At 38.8% G+C, this 14,635-nt stretch overlaps 1 protein-coding gene across 1 annotated transcript in view; it reads left to right on the top strand.

Moving 5' to 3' along the window:
• Positions 1–12,415: 12,415 nt before the first annotated feature.
• The window catches only part of LOC140159168 (uncharacterized), a 124,547-nt gene continuing 122,327 nt past the window's right edge, over positions 12,416–14,635 (top strand). The window contains 1 exon segment of the mRNA XM_072182539.1: positions 12,416–12,644. The gene's annotated coding sequence lies outside the window, so the exon portion shown is untranslated.

Genomic DNA, 14,635 nt, shown 5'->3' with positions numbered 1-14,635 from the left:
GCCAACAACGAGTTAATAGAAGAGAGAAAACGAGAGAGAGATAACCCAGAAACTGATCAAGAAACAATAGAACGATTAAACGAAGAAATCGGGAATTTTGAAGAGGAAAACAAAGCTCAGCAAGAACTTTTGAACGATCTGAAACCGCCGCTTAGAAATCAACTCGTGGCAATTCGAGAAACAATTTACAAAGTACTGTATGGAAACAAAACGGTCGGTGAAAAACTCAGAATTTTATTCACGGAGCAAGGTGTTACCATTACATCTTTGCTTACAGCCATTGGCATGACAATTGCAGCTGTTGTTGAAGGAATACTTTTAGCAACAAAATCAGCCGTCACTCCAGCGCCAAACCCAGACCCCGGTCCAAAACCAAAACCAGACCCCGGTCCAAAACCCAAGCCCGACCCAGGTCCACCTCCAAAGCCAAAAACCTGGTCGGATTGGCTCAAGGCTCAGCTGCAAAATATCGCAAATCTTCTCGCAAAACTCGGAGACAAAGCTTTGGTCGCTCTTCCGGGAGTCATCGGAGCCGTAGTAAATTTTGTGATGAAAACAGCCGGATCCGTGGTAGGATTTCTAGCGGAACACCTATGGATCTTTGCTCTCGCGGTCGGAGGAATTTTGTACAAAAATGTAACAGAGGCACACGAGAAAAAGAAAAAGTAATCCGACGAGCAAAAAAAATAACCCTTAGCAAAAAATAAATGCTAAGGATTATTTTTTACTTAAGCTCACCAAATTTTTGCCGCGAGACAAGTCATCCACACAAACGTGAATGCTAGTTCAACTCTTGTATTGTAAGCGGCTTTCTCTCTCTCTCTATCAGCTTCTCCCTTTCACTTGCTTCTTCGGCTGGTGGGACATCCATCTTTTATTTTAACGAAAATATACGATGGCTAATCCAATAACGGCTGCTCCCAAAATTAAAGAAAGCTTTTTTCATCATGCATTAGTAGGAGGTCTTCAGTTAAGGGCGGACTTTCAACCTCCTCTACCATAAGTGAACTTTCAACCCCTTCAGCCAAAGATGGGCTTTTAACCGTTTCAAACAACGGACTTTCCTCAGGAGCACTGTCTTCAACATTCGGTCGAGAGTCGGTGTTTACGTCTGAGTTTAGCCCTATCTGCATGTCATCCGTGGCGATTTGGATGAAATTGTTGTATCCGTTTACGGATCCCACGAGGATTTCCATGTTGCTCGGGAGCAAGTAAAGTCCGTGACCCACGACAAAATCCAGTTTGCTTTGAGCGTACTGAAGAGTTCTCTGGTATCTGTCGATCGAGTCCGGAAGATCCACGACCGAGTTGATCGCATCCTCGACGTTTGCTAGAAATTGTTTCTGAGCGTCGAACGCCTTGCCGGAACGCAGGATGCCAGATCTGGCTTGAGCTTGGGATCCAAGAATTGCCCACGTGTAAGTCCTGATGGAGTCGTTGATTCTCGAAACTCCCGCGCGTGTGAAACCCTCATTCCAAGTGTCTGCCACGAAACTGCCGATAGCAGCCATGGCATCTCCTTTCCGAATGGATCTGTCGGTTATATCCGGATCGTGATCGAACAGCTGTTCAATGTATAGAATTTTGTCAGTCTGCTTGTCCACGCCTCCAAAGCTGTCCGCATCAAAGTGAACTTTCCAGTCCATCGACTGACTGTAGTTTCCTCCGTTGGTAAGCTTCGACCATTTTTGGTGGTCACGAATTTCCAGTCGTAAAATTGTTTGTTGAAGAAGTAACTGCCCATTCCGTTGGAAAGATCGAACTTTTGTCTCCAATTAGCTCTCGCGGACACTCCGAATTCGTTGCAAATTCTTTCGTAAGCGTGGGTGTCGATCCCGTTGTTCAGAGGATTGAAGGATTCCTCCGAGGGTAGTGGACAGGACATTTCCGACAGGATTCTTCTGATCTGATAATATGCGTGAAATCTGAACACGGATCGAATCATCGGATCTTTGTGACTGAGAAGTTCTTTGGACACCCCACATCCTGACGTGGCGCACCAGACCGCGAAGTTCAGCTGGTTTTGCCAGAATTGCATCTGGTTGGAGAGCCAGTCATCGTACACGGTTTTGTCCGTGACTCTCGGAAGTTTGTACTTTTGCCACAAACTGGGAAATCTTACGTAAAATTTTCCTTTTTTGCTGACTTGAATTTCTTGATTTACGAGACTGAAACCGTGCGTCGGTTCGAATACTCCTCCGGTTCTCATTTTACTGAAAGATAAAAGAAAAATGTTTGTCACAATTACCGGCACCGGCAAAGGAAAACCTTATCGCCCGTTGCAAAGTATAGACAATAACGGCAAAAACTTAAAAATTGGAATCAAAAGGATCTCGGGTCGAGTAGGTTGGTTCAACGTCGAAGAGGAACTAGAGTGGAGGTACACTCAAGGAGGGCAGGGACCTGAAGAAGCGATAAAGATAAGCCCGGGGCTGTATAATTTTGACCAGCTCGTAAAAGAATTCACGAATCAAATCGACGGTTTCGAATTCGAAGTCGACGACCGCGATGGAAAACTCAACATGAGAATTCACGAGCCGTATCAGATTTGGTTTCCGGACCGCGTTCGAGAAATGTTCGGATTGGACGACGAAGGGTGGCTAGCGGATGGTGAATACACGGGAGATCGGGCGATAGAATTTTTACCTCGAAGAATTCTCGTATACCTGAATCAGCTGTCAACCACGGACAATCTCGTAGACAACGACGACGTTCTGCAGGGAGGTCGAGTTCTTGGGTCCTTCGATCTCACAAACGCCGCGTTCGGGGAATACTTCGTTTCGACCTACGAAAAGCCGAGGTTCAAAAACTGCAAAACGGAACCATCCACGAGCTCGACTTCAACTTCAAAGTAGAATGGAAAAATTCTTCGAGAAAGCTCGATAATCACGATCAACCGCTGGATTTGGAATTTGAAATCCGATAAAATAAAAGAAAGAATGTCTATCCGGGGACCAACGATCAAAAAAAATCAACGTCAATAGCTGGCGAAGATGTAGATCTTTCCGCGTACGTCAAAAAACTGGAGCGCGAATGACCGGAAGGATTAACATGGGAGGAAAAAAAATAACGGGGTTGATGAATCCAACCGACCCTCAAGATGCAGCTACTATGGGTTCCGTGACCAGCCTAACCTCATGGTTAAACGACAGAAAAGTTTCGAAGGATGGCGACTCGATGACCGGCGAACTCGCTATGAGCGGCAATAGAGTCACGGGTCTCGGAACTCCCACGGACAACGAGGACGCTGTGACGAAAGAGTACGTAGACCGGCAAATTGGACACGAGCACGATACCAGCTTGCATGTTTTGGGGAGATTCATGGTATGGATGAACGAAGACGGAACGCACTATGTTTCCATCCGAGCCAAAAAACATCGACTTGGAGAGAGACAAGTTGATCGAAATTAAAAACGGAATGAACAACACTTTCAACGCTAGGCCTATGCAAATTGGCATCACTGCTGGGTTTACGAATTTGCCGAATCCCGGAAAGATTTGACCCCCATGCGACTCACTAGACCTTTAGAAATTTTCTTCAACAACCCACATTTTATTGTTCAGCCTTGGAACCTCTCTTTTTCGGTAAAATCGGGAGTGAACCCGCCGAACGCCCCAGCGAACGCTTGTTCTTTGACGTTTCAGTCTAATCCGAATTTCTTCATGTACCTAAATATTACTTGGACCAACGACTCGATATCGTTCAAAGTGCTAAATAACGCGCGGCAAACCCTCTTTTCCGCATCCGTTCAAACGGACACTACGATTATGCATCATGTCTCGATCGAGTACGTTGAAAATAAGCTTTGCTTTTGGATCAACGGGTTTCAGCAAATGTCTACAAAACTCAAGCCCTGGTAAGTCTCCTTGGAATCAACATGAATTTTGAGCAACTGGGAATACTTAGCTTCTACGAAAAAAATTTAACCAAGCAAGAAATCATACAGCATTTTGTTGAAAACCACATCTCGAATTTTACAGAGCACGAAGTTTTGCTGGACTAACGTGATATAAATAAATAAGCATGAAGAAACCTAACGCACCGCCACTTTATCCCGATCTTCCTCAGGAAAGCGAAGATCGAGGAGTTGAATTCCGACTAAAAATATCGAAGAGATTAGGAATTTCTTGGACAACGAGGTTAACGAGAGGGAGAAATTGAGGAGAAAATACAAGGCAGCGTGGAACATATTCTACAACACGGCTCAAGTTTCCGGGCTCATCGCGGTCGGATCTGGAACAGGGGCTGTGGGGACGCTGGCCAGTGGAATTGGCGCGATCGTGAGCATTCCACTCGGTGGAATCGCCATCGCTGGTGGTCTAGTTAGCGCGGCATGCGTAGCTCTTGGAAAGGCTACCATGAAAAAATTGGAAAAGCACGAAAGCGTAAAACGAACGGCTGAGTCCAGTTTGAATACGGTAAATGATCTGGTGTCCAAAGCCCTCGAAGACGGACGGGTCAGCAACGAAGACTTCCACCACATTCGGCGAGAGTTGGAAAACTACAGAGGTCACAAGGCTGGAATCAAGCACAGAACCAGAGCGGATCTAATTGAACTTACGGCTGATAGAGAACGTGAAATTCGTACAGAGGCAGAACAGGCTGGACTGGAAAGAGGAAAAAAAGAAGCCCTGGAGAGCCTCCGAGATACTCTGAAGCCGTAGAAAATAAAAAATTAGAAATCAAACTTGTTTTGTATAAATAAAATGGGTTCTGATGATGAAATGTCAACCGCTGACGAATGGGCAGAAATTTGGAAAATTCCAAATTTAATGAGTAAAAACTGGGTCAAAAATTTAAAAGAATTTGGAAAGTATCGGGACGAAATGTGGGATGATAAAGGAATTCCACACGGCGTTTGGAGATGGTATCATGACGAAGATAAACGCAGAATGAAGGCTGAGATGGTGTTTGAAGGTAATTAGCTACAACCGTTTTTAATTGGATGGGGTAAACTATGACAAAAAAAACCTCTTGTGATTATTAATCACAAGAGGTTTTTTATTTTTTGTACTCATTCTACCTAAGATAGAATTTAAGTTCGTTTTGTACAAATAACCACGTTTAAATAAAATGGATCTTCCAAATCTAACGGATGACAACTGGGTTGAGAACCTGAAAGCGTACGGAGAGTATCGGAAAGAAATGTGGGATGATGAAAAAAAAACATGCGGCGTTTGGAGATGGTACTATGACGAGGAAAAAACAAAAATGAAGGCTGAGATGGTGTTTGATGACAATTATCCCACGTATATGACATGTTGGTACAAAAACGGATTAGTAAAAGCTGAAGGTAGATACAAAGACGGTGCACCTAGAGAACCGTGGGAATTTTGTGCTGGACGGGATCCTTTAGTTACTGGATACGCCGCATTTGTAGTAACCTACTTGATTACAACCATTTTAAACTGGGTGTGGTAAACTACAACAAAAAACCTCTTGTGATTAATAATCACAAGAGGTTTTTTTTTATTTCTGTACTCATTCTGCTTTTTTAGCATCGTTGTAGGCTTTTAAAATTTTTAATAATAAAAGATGAGTGATCAAAAAACCAAATCAGTAGCCGTACCGTCTAAGGTAGACCTTTCAGACCTAGTCCAACGCCTCCAAGACATAAACCTGGAGGCGTATGGAGAGTATCACAGAGAATGGTGGGAGGGAAACCCGCACAACGTTTGGAGATGGTACTACGATGAGAAAAAAACAAATATAAAGGGCGAGCTGGTTTTTGACGATCGTGATCCTGAGAAATGGGATACGCATTATTACAAAAAGAAGGAGACAGATTAGGATTAGTAAAAGCTGAAGGTATATACGAAGACGACGCATTTGTAGCAGCCTACTTGACTACAACCATTTTGAACTGGGTGTAGTAAACTATGACAAAAAAACCTCTTGTGATTATTAATCACAAGGGTTTTTTTTATTTTTGTACACATTCCGTCTTTTTAGCATCGTTGTAGGCTTTTAAAATTTCTGTCATGCGTTTAGCTTCCATCCTAATTCTTCTCTCGGGAGAATCCAAAAGAGCGCTCGTAAGAATCCAAAATGCTACGATCATCTTTTATTTGAATAAAAGATGGCAGATTCGATTTATTTTGAGCTCGCTGATGATGAAATATTCCAAAAACTGGAAGACTCGTCCAAAGGAGATTTTTATATGTGGAATGGTACTAGTCTCGGAAACCTGTTTGTTGCTGTCAGCGGTTACAACGGAAACAAAGTAAGAATTCAGGCAATCAACCTTTTGATGTGTTACATTAAGTGGTATAAGGATAGATACAGGATGAGATTGTGTTTAAGACCACCTTGGATTTTTCCTGAAAGGACAGAGGAGTTCGAGGTTTTAAAAAAGACTCTTGAGTTTGTTACGAATGAACCACCGATTGAAAAAAAAGATATGACTATGATAAAAAATTATCTAGACAAATTTGGTCTTGTGGATAATTTTGTGAAATAAGATATTAAAAGTAAAAATCCAAAATTTTTTGATTTTGATGAAGAGGTTAAAAAAAATGCAGGGGAATTTTTTCCCCTGCATTTTTTTTTTGGATAAATTGAAATGCAGGGGAAATTTTTCCGTGTAATTTGGATTGGGGTGAATTAAAAATACAAGGATGTTTTTCTGTGTAATCCTGTGTAAATTGTTTTTCTGTGTAATCCTGTAAATTGTTTTTCTGTGTAATCCTGTGTAAATTGTTTTTCTGTGTAATCCTGTGTAAATTGTTTTCTGTGTAATCCTGTGTAAATTATTGTTCTGTGTAATCCTGTGTAAATTGTTTTTCTGTGTAATCCTGTGTAAATTATTGTTCTGTGTAATCCTGTGTAAATTGTTTTTCTGTGTAATCCTGTGTAAATTGTTTTTCTGTGTAATCCTGTGTAAACTGTTTTTCTGTGTAATCCTGTGTAAATTGTTTTTCTGTGTAATCCTGTGTAAATTGTTTTTCTGTGTAATCCTGTGTAAATTGTTTTTCTGTGTAATCCTGTGTAAATTATTGTTCTGTGTAATCCTGTGTAAATTATTGTTCTGTGTAATCCTGTGTAAATTATTGTTCTGTGTAATCCTGTGTAAATTGTTTTTCTGTGTAATCCTGTGTAAATTATTGTTCTGTGTAATCCTGTGTAAATTGTTTTTCTGTGTAATCCTGTGTAAATTGTTTTTCTGTGTAATCCTGTGTAAATTGTTTTTCTGTGTAATCCTGTGTAAATTATTGTTCTGTGTAATCCTGTGTTGTTATTTTTGAACAATTTACAGGGAAGAATACAGGGAAGCTTAGGGTAAAATAATGCAGGGGGATTACAGGGTATAAAAAGTTTTGTGTGTATTTTTTGTGTTGAGAGGTTTTTTTGATTTTTACAGGGAAAATACAAGGGTGTTCCAGAATCCCCCTTTTTACCCTACTACAGATACACTGCAAAAAAAAAAACTCGGGTGTTTAAAGTAACACCAGTTGGAGTCAATAGAGGACCGCACCCAGGGGTGTTATTTTTAACACATTTAATGTGGGTGTTATTTTTACACTCATTTTTGACACCTGGAAGGTATAACAATAATACCAAAAGTGTTTAAAAACAACACCCCTGGGTGCGGTCCTCTATTGACTCCAACCGGTGTTATTTTTAAGTACACCCGAGTTTTTGCAGCATATGTTCTATTAAACAATTATAATACACCATCTTCCGACACACCCCCAATTAACATTTAGCCCGTGCAGTTTATGCATGCCCCTTCCAGACCAGTATATATTGGCACTTCGTGAAGAAATATTCCAAACTTCATGTCAAGTCTGTACTTCATCAATACACAGATAATACAGTCGATATACACACTTAAAACGACGTGTGGTCAAAATATCAACCCTTTTACGGGTCAGTTTTGTTTATTTTAGGCCTACTACTTCAACAAGACACAGATCTACAGTAGATAGATGTAAGCAGTGTAGGCTACACGTACTACTTCATCAATACACAGATATATACACTGCAAAAACTCCGATTGAAGTCAATAGAGGACCGCACCCAGGGGTGTTATTTTTACACTCTTGGTTTATTTTTGACATCGACACTTGGAAGGTATAACAATGATAACACCAAAAGTGTTAAAAAAACAAGTAACACCAGTTGGAGTCAATAGAGGACCGCACCCAGGGGTGTTATTTTTAACACATTTAATGTGGGTGTTATTTTTACACTCTTGGTGTCATTTTTGACACTTGGAAGGTATAACAATAACACCAAAAGTGTTAAAAAAACAACATCCTATAGGTGCGGTCCTCTATTGACTCCAACCGGTGTTACTTTTATTTAATTAATTTTAACTTGTACTTCAAATTATACAATCCCAGCAAACACTAATGTACTACTTCATCAACACAGATACACTGCAAAAACTCGGGTGTTTAAAGTAACACCAGTTGGAGTCAATAGAGGACCGCACCCAGGCCGGGTTGTTATTTTCAACACATTTGGGTTTATTTTTACACTCTTGGTGTCATTTTTGACACGTACCTGGAAGGTATAACAATATACCAAAAGTGTTTAAAAACAACACCCCTGGGTGCGGTCCTCTATTGACTCCAACCGGTGTTATTTTTAACACCAGAGGTTTTGCAGAGTAATAATATGCATAATGGATAATGTAAACTCATTGAACATTTTCTATTAAACAATTATTTTACACCATCTTCCGACACCCAATTCACATTTAGCCCGTGCAGTTTATGCAGGCCTTTTCCAGACTAGTATATAATTATTGGCACTTCGTGAAGAAATATTCCAAACTTAATGTCACGTCTGTACTTCATCAATACACAGATCTACAGTAGATGTACACACTTATAACGACGTGTGGTCAAAATATCAACCCTTTTATGGGTCAGTTTTCTTTATTTTAGGCCTACTTCAACAAGACACAGATCTACAGTAGGCCTAGATAGATGTAAGCAGGTACACGTAGTACTTCATCAATACACAGATACACTGCAAAAACTCCGATTGAAGTCAATATAGAGGACCGCACCCAGGGGTATTATTTTTTTAACACTTTTAACACTCTTGGTTTATTTTCGACAGTTGGAAGGTATAACAACTTATTTATTTATTTATTTATTTATTTATTTATTTATTTATTTATTTATTTATTTATTTATTTATTTATTTATTTATTTATTTATTTATTTATTTATTTATTTATTTACAAGACACATATCTACAGTATAGATAGATGTAAGCAGTGTACACGTACTACTTCATCAATACACAGATATATACACTGCAAAAACTCCGATTGAAGTCAATAGAGGACCGCACCCAGGGGTGTTATTTTTACACTCTTGGTTTATTTTTGACATCGACACTTGGAAGGTATAACAATGATAACACCAAAAGTGTTAAAAAACAACAAGTAACACCAGTTGGAGTCAATAGAGGACCGCACCCAGGGGTGTTATTTTTAACACATTTAATGTGGGTGTTATTTTTACAATCTTGGTGTCATTTTTGACACTTGGAAGGTATAACAATAACACCAAAAGTGTTAAAAAACAACATCCTATATAGGTGCGGTCCTCTATTGACTCCAACCGGTGTTACTTTTATTTTATTTATTTTAACTTGTACTTCAAATTATACAATCCCAGCAAACACTAATGTACTACTTCATCAACACAGATACACTGCAAAAACTCGGGTGTTTAAAGTAACACCAGTTGGAGTCTATAGAGGACCGCACCCAGGCCGGGTTGTTATTTTCAACACATTTGGGTTTATTTTTACACTCTTGGTGTCATTTTTGACACGTACCTGGAAGGTATATATAACAATATACCAAAAGTGTTTAAAAACAACACCCCTGGGTGCGGTCCTCTATTGACTCCAACCGGTGTTATTTTTAACACCAGAGGTTTTGCAGAGTAATAATATGCATAATGTAAACTCATTGAACATTTTCTATTAAACAATTATTTTACACCATCTTCCGACACCCAATTAACATTTAGCCCGTGCAGTTTATGCAGGCCTTTTCCAGAACTAGTACGAGGGGTATCAAAAGTTTTAGAAATCGCCCAGAAGTGAAAGAGCTATATCAATGAAATTTTGTCAGTGCAATCACTGGTCCTTATGTACATTATGGTCTAAAAATGGTCTCATAGGTATGTTTACTTTTTTTACAGGTGGCACTAGATGCCAATAACCCGCTGCCCCAGTTACTGCGCATAAACTGCAAGATTGAGACAATTGAGGCAAGCAGCATTATTAAGATCCTGCTTTTGAAGGGTTGCAGTGCCTAGAAAATTGATGATGAAATGAAAGTTATCTTCGGTGGTGATTGTGATATGTCACTGTCGCTTTTTGGAAAAGGAATTTTTATTTCATCACAGATTTTCTGGGCACTGTAACCCTTGAAATGGAACTTAATCATGCTGCATGCCTCAATTTTCTCCATTTTGCGGGTTATGCGGTTACATAGGCAGGTAGTGACATCTAGCTCCTGTAAAAAAAGTAAACATACTTATGAGACCATTTTTGCACCATAGTGTACATAAGGACCAGTGATTGCACTGACAAAATTTCATTGATATAGCTCTTTCACTTCTGGGCGATTTCTAAAACGTTTTGATACCCCCGGCCTCGTATATAATTATTGGCACTTCGTGAAGAAATATTCCAAACTTAATGTCACGTCTGTACTTCATCAATACACAGATCTACAGTAGATGTACACACTTATAACGTCGTGTGGTCAAAATATCAACCCTTTTATGGGTCAGTTTTCTTTATTTTAGGCCTACTTCAACAAGACACAGATCTACAGTAGATAGATGTAAGCAGGTACACGTACTACTTCATCAATACACAGATACACTGCAAAAACTCCGATTTTTTAACACTTTTGGGTGTTATTTTTACACTCTTGGTTTATTTTCGACAGTTGGAAGGTATAACAATAACACCAAAAGTGTTAAGAAAACCGTACACCCTAGGTGCGGTCCTCTATTGACTCCAGCCGGTGTTACTTTTATTTTATTCATTTTAACTTGTACTTCAAATTATAGGCCTACAATCTCACAAAACGTTTTACAGAAAACATCTAAATGTCGGGTAAATAAAGGGTATAAAACGTTCAATAACATTTTGAAAACTTGATGCACAACATTCCAACATAATGTTAGGGGTGGTGAAATAATTATGTGTACCCCGGATTTTTTTTTTTTGCAGGTCGAAAAGGGGGGTCAAGCGATTTTGGGTACAGATATTTTGGGCACCGTTTCTACATGTTCCAATATGCTAAATTTGCTCATTTTTGGCCCCAAATCCCCAAAAAACTGTTTTTTGGCCCACTTCTTTTTCGTAGGCTACATCATACCAAAAAAATCTTGGGCCAAAATTTTATTATTATTATTATTATTATTATTATTATTATGTTATTTATTTATTTATTTATTTATTTATTTATTTATTTATTTATTTATTTATTTATTTATTTATTTATTTATTTATTTATTTATTTATTTATTTATTTATTTATTTATTTATTTATTTATTTATTTATTTATTTATTTATTTATTTGCACTTTCGCTGGGATCACATTTAACAAATAGCTAGGGTATCATAAATACCAAAAAAATCAATGCGGGGAAAAAACATTGAAAAAGACCAAAATTTCACTTCATTTTTAACATTTCACATTTTCATGATTTCAATTTTTTAGCTTTCTCTGCATGCCCTGATTTTTGCCTAAGAGCTCAAAAGCCTACCAAAATTTCATGACTTGTAAACAAAAGTCAAACAAAGTGAAGTTTGAAGTTGAACTTGAGACAAAGACACTGATGAACTTTGAGTGGGGGGCGCTATGACTCTCAACCAAAAAATCAACTTGGTTTTGGGTCATTTGATGAAGAAACGGCTTGCAGATGTGATGTAAATATGTTTCCTTGATAAAAATGAACTTTCAAATATTTCATTTGTTGATAGCATTTGATTTAATGTCATTTTTGGGTAAAATTGTCATAATATTTTGCTGGAAGAAAATTGATACTGAGTTGCCCCTGCATCATGAGACACAATCTCTGAGACCATTTAGGAGATCACAAAACCCAATGAATGTGTCGCTCTGAAAAGTGACAACCAATCAAATTAAGTGATATACAACTCTTCGGTAGCATGACCTCTTAGGGTGGTTGTAGAGAATTGCAATTAGGGTAAATAATGTGTAATTGATTTAATGCTAAATATAGAATACAATATAAGAAAAGTAACATATATGAATGAAACCTTATTACTTAAGCATATTTGAGAGATATGAATTGATGTCATGAATTATCATGTGAATTTTAGCAAGATATTGCAAACGTGTGGCGATTGAATTGTCAATTCTCCCTACACTGCATGTCCTTACTCTGTGTGTCGTTCACATCAGTGGCGAAACAAGCAAATTGCCCATATCGACGAAGTTTATAAGCACCGATTGATTATCAACTCGTTTCTTTCATGCTTCACTGCCATCAATAATTCCAGACCAAGTTTGAATCGAAGTTCTATTAATTTGGAATATAAAACTAGCACGAGAGATATTATTTCGTGATAATGGCAGCTATTTACGGAAGGAATATCACTGGTGGTCATTTCTTAATTTGGCCAGCTGTAAGTACGGGATAACCCCATTTCATAATATTCGGTTCACTTCACTGCTTTGTTTTTCATTCACTAACTTGTGAATTGTTACTCCAGGGTGTCTGTCAATTAACGTGGAGTTCACTCAGGATATATATTCTCATTTGCCTGGATACACAAGGATATATTCTTCCATTGCGTAGCTGTAATTTGTAGGATATGCAATATCAATGTGGAATCACAGCACTGATTTGAAGGAGAAATCAACTAATGGGCGCCATGTTTTTCCATCAATTGACTGTTCAACTTTTGGCCCTCGGGGAAACATAAAAATACCAAGTGTGAAAGCCAATCGATATCATAATTATGTGTGGTACATGGTTATCAATGTGTGTGGAGAGCTTACTTCTGCATTTGCTATATTAGTAGTGCTTGGATCGCACAAATTCTTCAAGGATGTTTCACCATTTTACAAGAAAGTGCAACGTTGTCCTGTCAAATAAGAAGTTGCAATCTGTATACACAACAGTGTAGGTCATGTCATAGCGCCCGCTGTTTAGATTGTTTTTCAATTGACCTGAGTGATGAGATGCATCATGAAAACAATCGTTGATCATCATCATTTTGGGTGATAAATCAATATTGATAATTTAAGTGGAAATTTTAAGCTGTTAAAGTGTCATCAGTGCAGCCCCTGAATTTACTTCCTGAAGTGAAAAGTGAGCAGTCACTGGCAGTGGATGCATCAATTCAATTGGTGGATGTAGATTGGCTATGTTTTGTTGTTTGCAAAATACATTTACACTAAAAATTGCATCTACCATGTGATGTCTAGTTGTCTACTGTTCCTATATTTAATTCTCGGACACGAAATGTTCATTTCGAGGAGTGCGTCCCACAAGCAGCTACGAGCTACGCCCCGGCCCCGGTACTAGGAAAATTAGTTAATTTGTGTTCGTCATAAAACTTTCCCTCGTCCATGTACTCGGACGTGGCGTATACAGCGTAGTAGGATAGCGATAGGTAGCGTAGGACGCCAGACGCAGACATGTGTTATTGCACAAATGCGATTGGTCAGTTCTGAAAATGTGTACCGGTACCGAGACTGAGAGTTCCACGATCGATGAACACAAAATTAGCGATTTTCCTATCATTTACCTAGGGCCTAGTCATTGCAAATTACGTAAGCTAATTTTAGTCACTTAGGTGCCCGGCCTGGTGCAAATTACGTTTAAGACTTTCCAATGTGTATACAATGTACATTGTACTTGTAGGGCAATTTCATGAAAGGTCATTAGTTCAAATCTGCTTCCAGATGACATGATGCACATGGAACAAGTACAAAGCAAATGAGTCGATCAATATCGCTTCACCTGGGGATTTCTTTTGTGCTTTACGCACGCATCATGTCTTCTGGAGGCAGATTTGAAGACCTCACCTTTCCTCGTAAAATTGCCCTATTTTCTCTAAAGCCGCCTCTAATAAACACTCCACCAATTTTTTAAACCAAATTTTCACAAATCCTGTCCAAATACTGGTCCATATTTTCACGATTGGTAATTTTACAATATCCATTCCATGTGTGTGGCCATTCATTTTATTGACCAAATGACCGTGCGTGTATGTAGGGCCTACAGCAATAAAATACCATAACAGCATACTGTGGAAGGTACGCCTGTTGCCTGCGGGGATTGACGATAAGTGCAGGGTGCGTTATTTATTAGCGAACTCAAACATAGCACAAATAGTGCGAGTGTACTAGAGTTCTGCTTCTATTACATGTACATGTAGCATCCTCTGCTAGCGATGCCATTGCCCATCATCCCATGCTTTTTAACATTGATAAAATCCCATGAACTGGGGAACTATATCATCTAAACCTCCAAGTACATGTGATCCTTGAGGCTTGAACATATTTAAACAAAACTGCCAAGAGGTAGATAGTTTTAAAAATGTTCGGAGACCAATGACACAAGAGGATTTTCCTTCCCAACAACGATATATATCATGTATCGTGTAAA

The sequence above is a fragment of the Amphiura filiformis genome, chromosome 8 (genome assembly GCF_039555335.1).
Source record: "Amphiura filiformis chromosome 8, Afil_fr2py, whole genome shotgun sequence".
NCBI classification, from domain to species: domain Eukaryota; kingdom Metazoa; phylum Echinodermata; class Ophiuroidea; order Amphilepidida; family Amphiuridae; genus Amphiura; species Amphiura filiformis.
Note: the sequence above shows the minus strand (reverse complement) of the source record. Positions and strands in the feature narration are given on the sequence as shown.